This window comes from Hyaena hyaena, unplaced genomic scaffold (assembly GCF_003009895.1).
Source record: "Hyaena hyaena isolate Hyena2069 unplaced genomic scaffold, ASM300989v1 scaffold_65, whole genome shotgun sequence".
NCBI classification, from domain to species: domain Eukaryota; kingdom Metazoa; phylum Chordata; class Mammalia; order Carnivora; family Hyaenidae; genus Hyaena; species Hyaena hyaena.
Genome location: NW_024080697.1, coordinates 405,723 through 412,837, shown reverse-complemented (window position 1 = coordinate 412,837; position 7,115 = coordinate 405,723). Strand labels below are relative to the sequence as shown.

Sequence of the window (7,115 nt, the reverse complement as noted above, 5' to 3'; positions counted from 1 at the left end):
CAGGGCATGATTTCACTGTGAGTTCTAATCCCGTGCTGGGCTCTGTGCTGACAACTTGAAGCCTGGAGCCTACTTCAGATTCTGTGTCTCCCTCTCTCTGTCTCTGCTCCTCCCCCTAAATCATGCTCTGTCTGTCAGTCTGTCTGTCTCTCTCTCTCTCAAGAAATAAACAATAAACATTAAATTTTTAAAAATTTTACATAAGACAAAAAACAGACATTAGTTTACGTTTCTGTGGGTCAGGAATTGAGGCAGCTTAGCTGGATGCTTCTTCCTCAAGGGCTCTCAGGAGGCAGCTATTGGCTGGGGTTGAAAGACTCACCCAAAGGCTCCATTAGCATAGGCAGAGGGGGAACTATCCAAAGCAAATGTATGTGATTGTTGACAGGCCTCAGTTGCTCCCCACAGGGAGGCCTTAGGACATGGCAGCTAGCTTCCTCACAGTGAGCGATCCAAGAGCGAGCGAGAGAGAAAGAGCATCCAAGATGGAAGCCACAGTTTTTTTATAACCTAATTTCAGCAGAGTCATCACGTGATTTTCGCCACATACTATTTGTTGGAATCAGATCGGTTAGTCCAGCCCACACCCCAGGCCAGGGGACTACATAAGGGTGTGAATACCAGGAGGCAGCGGTTCATTAGCAGGGGACTGTCTTTGAGACCACCTACCACAGCTTCCACAGCCTGGTACTCCCGCCAATGCCACTCTACAGAGAAAAAGCAATGCATGTGTGTGCATATATAAGTGTCAGGCCTTCACACATTTACACTATCTGCTAATTACTCCTGGGCGTGCAGAAATCCTGAATATTCATGAAATTGTGACTGAGAATTCAGAACCACAATACTGAACAAAGAAATACTCTGCTCTTGTCCTAGCAAATACGGAGTATCATATGGTTGTTTTTTGAAGTCTGGGTGACATATTCACTCTACTCTCCTTGATTATATCATTGCTCGCCGTAAGGAGAATATGCTAAGGAATTACTTCTATCCCAAAACTGAAGTGGGCAATCCCTCCACCATCCCTCCCAGAACAGTATGATGCAATAAAAATGTCAGAAGATTGTAATTATTAAGAGTCTAATAATGCATGTGTATTTCTCAAAGCGACATTATTTTTTTATGTGGTACATTTTGTATTTATAACGTGCCGTTAATAACGTCTGAGTGGAAGTCAGAACCAGCACATAAGGGCTGCAGTGTGGGGGATTTCACGTTGCTAGGAGAGCTTCATCTGCATACTCCCCGTCTTTGGATGATTCTGCATTTGTGGCTTCCCATTAGGTATGAACACAGAACCGGGGATCATTTCCCAGATGTCCCCTTTCCATCGGTTTCACATCCATCTTTCTGGCCAAAGCCTTTACTCTATGGTTTCCTGTGCTTCAGTAAAAAGATGAAGCATTCGTACGGGAGGTTCTGTGATCTGGCCAACGTGCTAGTAGAAGCAGTATTTGGGGAAAAAGGGGAAATTGTTGAGTCCTCACCGATGCTTTTGAAGCACCTTTAAAAAGCTCCCTGTTTTCCACAACAAGCTACAATGAAGCTAATGTTTCTGTTATGAAAGCCCTCCACTGCAGTTTCAAATGTCTGCTTTTTTTTTTTAACCACAGCAAAGGCTAACCCCGTTGAGAATTCTTCCCTAAAGAGTGCTGTTTAACTACTTTGTTGCTATTTATCAGAAACCCAAAAGGTGGCTTTTTGTTGCAGTTTTTAATATGGTGAGCGAACTTATTTCGGGTAACGATAAACTCAAAATGACTATTGCCTGATGCTCTTCTTCTCAGGACTCCACCCTACCCTCTAAGTCACTTTTGGCCCGTGATGAAACGCGGAATGCATCAGGCCTCAAAGAGATCTGTGAGTTGAGTGTAAAGGAAGAGGGAGAAATCGCGGAGGAGGATTAGAACAGAAACCATTTTGCAGCCCCAACTTGGACGCTGAAATACCCCTCTGAAATGTGAGATATGGTAACCGTCCTGTGCACTTACAACGAGGGGAAATGTCGAAGGACGAGCGGGCAGACCTTTGGAGGGAATGTGGGGCGAGGAAACCCGTGTTTTAAGGCCCAGCTTAGGCATTATTTGGCAAAACACAAGAGCATTCTGCTTTCTGACAGGACCTTCTAGCCTCAACGTGAAACTGAAAAACTTTCTCTTCCTCCTCCTCCACCCTTTTGTTTGTGCGGTGGGTGTATTTCCCCTGGAACCCCAGCTCGCCGGGGTCCCTGAACCCCAACGCCACCTTCCAGACCCAGCCCGAGAACACAGCTTCAGTCGCATTTCTGCGGCGCGGAAACGACCCGCAGGGGTGCGGACTCGGCGGACGGCTGCCCGCTGGGCCCCGGCAGCCGTGGGCGAGCCGAGCCGGGGAGTCGGCGCCTGGGCAACCGGGGCGCGCAAGAGCCGGGGGCGCGGGCGGGCGGCTGCAGGGCCCGGCGCGCCACCGCGCGAGCTGCTGGGTCACAGCCCGGTCCGCGCCGCCCGCTCCGCGAGGAAGTGACGACTGCGCCGTCCCGAGAGCAACAAAGTTTGAGTCTGCGGGCCGTGCTCGCCTGCGCCCAGCGCCCCGCGCCCCTCGGAACGGCCCTGGGATCCAGCGTGCAGGTGAGCCGCGGGCTGGGCGCCCCCCCCTGCCGCCGGGCGCCTGCGTGGGGCTCGGAAACGCGTGGGGCCCGGGCTTGGCCCGGCGGGCGGGGATGTTGGGGGCCGGGCTGGGCCCGCCGCGCTTGGCGCTGGGGTGCGGCGGCCCTGCAAGGGGCGGTGGCGGGGGGGAGGGGGGGGACGGCGTACGCTCCGCGGCTGGGCGTCGGAGGCCCCAGGCTGAGCCCCTGTTGTGGCCGGTTTCCCGCGGGAGGTAAAACAGCCGGGGCTGCAACCCGGCGGCTCGAGGCGCAGTGTGCTAAAGGAGGGGTGCGGGGAGGGGCTGCCCGCGGCCTGCGTGCGGGGCCAGTCGTCCACCCTGCGTCCCGTATCCTCAGCGGCTGGGCGCAGCTGTCCCCCAGCCCTGCCGGGTGCTTCCCAGAGGGAACGTGCTCTTCCTCTTCGCAGCCTTCGGGGAGGTTGCAGGAAGGAAGTTAAAGAAACTTTCCCCCCACTTTTCTTTGCTCGGCCCTCCAGTGACGAAGAGCAGAGCAACTCGGACTTTTGGGAAAACAAGCCTGCTCCTTTCCAAAAAAGCAAAACCAGAATTGCCCCCAAGTCCCCTTTCAACAAATCGCTCCTGACTCCCCCGCCCTTTCTCTTCCCACACCAGGTCCCGAACCTGACAGTAATCCCTAAGGCCTAACACTTTGCAATTTAGCCATAAAAACTGTCAGCACGCCCACGTACATATGTGAGTGTTTTCTATATAAAACTCCGAAACCCGCTTCCAGTGGGCTCTGTGGCATCTCAGCTCTCTTCTGTTTTCTAAAACTGCTAGGGCTGCAGGATCGTGCCTGTGAACTCTGCTGGTGGTTCCCGCCGCCCTCGGCAGCCTCGTGGCGCAGGGCTTTTTAAAGAACAGCTGAGAAGTTTATGACATCCCTGCAAAGTAACTCGGGGCTGGCAGGCCGGGCGGGCGGCGGCCAGGCTCCCTGACTTGGAGACTGCGACTGTGGCGGTGGCGGCCGGGGCAGCGGCGGGACAGCGTTGGTGTGTGCTGGAATGTACGTCGGTGCCGTGGGGACTCCGACATGGGATGTCTAGAGGGTGAATGGTGCAGTTCCTAGCAGCAGCTTCCTGCCGGCCTGTAATTACAGCGTGATTGCACAGTCAGGCATTGTTGGCGTGGATGTTTATACACAGGCTATTGTGCAAGACCTTGGTGGCAGGGAACAAAACGCAGATTTGCATTGCAAATGCCCAGGACAGATCTGGGCTTGAGCTGCAGTCACCAAGTTCTTTTTTGGCCTTTAACCTTAGCTGGGTGATTTAGTTCCTTGCCTCTCCCTTAACCTGGGACAACTTTCCAAACGCCAGAGAAGTGAAGGGGACCCAGGAGAGCAGACCTCTCCACTCCCACCTTAGGCAGCCTGAAAACTATCCCGGGGAACCGTACCCTTATTTGTGTCTGTAGAAAATGTGGAATGACGTCAGCAGGAAAAGGAGATGGGAGATCGCTATCAGCCTCCCTAAACGGGAAAGCAGTTTGAATTAGCAAAATTGCAGGGTCGCTTGGAGTGGGGCCTGGTTGCAAAGAGGACACGTCAGACATGTGTGACTGAGCTGGCGAGCTAGACTTTGAGCCTTGAAGTGTCAGCTGCAGAAACTTAGTAGGTGGGTCCTAATTCCTTTATTGTCTTCTGGGCAAAGGGAAAAGTGCTGGGGCTTTGAGACTGTGTGTCTGTGACGGTGTCTGGGGTGGGTGGGGCGGTGCCCGCAGGGGAGTGACTCAAGTACATTTTCTCCTGAAGAGCCCATTTCCTGAGCCCGGCCTGCAGTGCAGAGCAGGATGGGGGTCCAGAGCAGGATGGGGGTCCTCGTATCTCCTGAGCTTCTCTGCTGCAGGAGGGGAACCAAACCTGCGAATGTGGAAAGAAGGCAAACAGGTTCTCCCTGAGGGCCTCAGATTTGGCTAACTGTAGTAAGAGGGATTTTAAAAAGTCAAAAAGCTTGTATAGGATACAGCCAGTGCCATTCTGCTCCTACCCTATATCTTAACCCACTCTCCCCGTGGCCTAGGTGGAAGACTCCCATGGGGCACCTCTCAGCCCTGCACCACAGGGGTGCCGTGTGACCCTGTGGCACCACCCCACCCAGGGCTGGGGCAGCCTCTCTGCTCAGAGCGGCAGGTACTGATAGGGCGGGCACACTGCAGCTTCCCCACGCCTGGCCTTCTCCCCAACCGAGTAACTGCGTTTCACCTGGAGGAAAAAAATGCTGTTTTGCAGCCTCATGCCAGCTGTGTGTCATGGGCACAGTGACAAGCTGCTAAACCAAAACATTAGGGCACAGTCCCTGGCAGACACCTATGTGCTTCCAGAGACTCGAGGAAAAGCATGAAATCAGGACATTTCTAGAAAGTCTGGGATGTACAGGCACAATTGCCACAGGGGAATGGGGTTTAGAGCAAAAACACCACCATGGTAGGAGTTCCTGAGTTGCACAACCTTCTCTTCTGGGTACATTTGTGTTTTTACTGAACTTGACTGTCAGGGTTCTGGTTAAGCTGCATCACCTGATGTGGTTGCTTTAGTAACCTGCTGGTGCCCAGCACTAGCCTTGGGGGGCAGAGGAGGGGAGCATTCCCTTCCGACCCCAAAGAAAAGGCAGTTTTGAGTTGCAGTACTTAGTGTTAATTTAGAACCTGCAGAGACTGAAGGTGCCCAAAGGCCCTCAGGAGTGTGGGCAGGAGAACAGAGAGAGGAGAGGAACCCCTTGCAAAGGCCAGAGGAGGAAGGAAGTGGATTTCCTGGAATTGTGGCCCCACTAGGAGTTAGTTGCCTGTCCACATCTTCGGTTCAACCTGGCTAATTTTTGTACCTAACTCAGGCCCTTCTCCTGGCTTGCCCGGTTTTGCCTTTGCATTCACAGGGCTTGGCCCGCAGTTGTACTTGGCCCAGGGTAAGACCGGAAACGCAATCCCGACTTCCTCTCCCACCTTATGTAAATGCTGATTTATGGCCTAAATTTGCTGCCCAGTTCCCCGCCCCTGAGCAGCCCTGCTGCCTTGTTATGCACGATTAGGAACAATATTGAGAAAGCTCTGCATCAGAACCCGACAGACTTTAAAAAATCATTTTGTTTTAAGAGGAGAAACTGTTGGAGATAATTAGCAAGCTCAGCAACTCTGGTGAAAACCCCAGAGTGTCACTGAGAGAGGCAGATGAAGTCCCCTGCAGGAAGGTGGTCTCAAAATGAAGGCCTTTTATGCTCTCCAGGCCTGCTATGTATATTTCTGTTCATCTGCCTCCTCCCAGTGGCCTCACTCCCTACACCACAATCCAGTGTTTTGACACCACAACTAACCTCCAAAAAAGGAGGCAGAACACCCCCCGGCTAAAAGAGGGCATGCCCGACTCTGAAGAAAGTGCTACAGTTTTCCAGATGCCTGGCAGTTCTGTCCTGCAAATTTGTTTTCTTCTTTAAAATGTTCCCCCCTTCATTTCTCACACTCACTGAAGCATCTCTTTGTAAGGCCCTTAAACCTTTTTTTCCTCGTCTCCATGACACAGGGCCTTGCTTTATGAATCTCTGACTTTCTCTACCAAGTGCTGCTTGCAATATACACAAGGCTTTGCATAAGCCTCAGATAAAAGGCTCTCTGTAATGTCACTGAAAATGCCTGGATGCAAGGGTTACCCTTTTGCTCAGCAACCTTCAACGGCTCCCCGCTGTCTGCATGGTAAGGATCAAACTTCTAGGCTGGCAGTCAGGGCCTTCCACACAGGGGTCTGGCCTCTGCTGATCTCCTGCCCTAACCCTCTGCTGTGACCCAGTGACCCACTCTGTGTGATTGTCCAAACTGCTGGTGGCAAGCATTCCTATCTCTCATGCTTCCCCGCTAGCCTGGAATGCCTTTTTCTTCTCTCCTGCTTGGCTCAGTCTTGCTTTCCCTCCAGCCCTGTTCATGTCTCCTTCTTCAAGAACTTCCCCTGTCCCATCCTGCGGGACATCCCCCAGGGACTTCAGTAACATCCACGGGGGCCCTGGACTGAAGAAAACCTTGAAACCTGGTCTAAAGGATTTTTAACATTTCCTTTGGGCTTCACTCATCCCCTTCATTCAGCTCCTTCAATGTGCCTTTTGTGTGGATCACCGTTACCCCTTTTTAACTAAACTGGAAGTCCTTGTTTGAAATGTAGTTGTGTCTTCAGGCCTGGTGCTCTGCTCACAGCAAGACCCAGTAAATATTTGGTGATGAGGATACAAATGGCAATGGCTATCAAATATTGTCGGTTTGTGTAGACACACACAGCCACACCAAGCACCAAGGACCATGGTTCCTGGTCTGTATTCTAAACATTTATACAGCCTTGCTTCCTCCTGCCCGTTAGCCTCTCCGGTGCCTCTTGGCTTTGCACTTCATTGTTCTGTTCCATTTCCAGTACCTCTTCCCCATTGGCGCCAGATGGTTTCTGTCCAGCTCCCACACTGGCTCCTCCTTGTCCTGATTTGAGCCCCGTTGAC

General features: G+C 52.5%; 1 protein-coding gene across 1 annotated transcript in view; it reads left to right on the top strand.

The window, feature by feature from the left end:
* The first annotated feature begins 2,496 nt into the window (after positions 1–2,496).
* Positions 2,497–7,115, top strand: part of MIDEAS (mitotic deacetylase associated SANT domain protein) — a 67,280-nt gene continuing 62,661 nt past the window's right edge. Inside the window, exon 1 of the mRNA XM_039232255.1 lies at positions 2,497–2,609. The gene's annotated coding sequence lies outside the window, so the exon portion shown is untranslated. The remainder of the gene's footprint in view (positions 2,610–7,115) is intronic.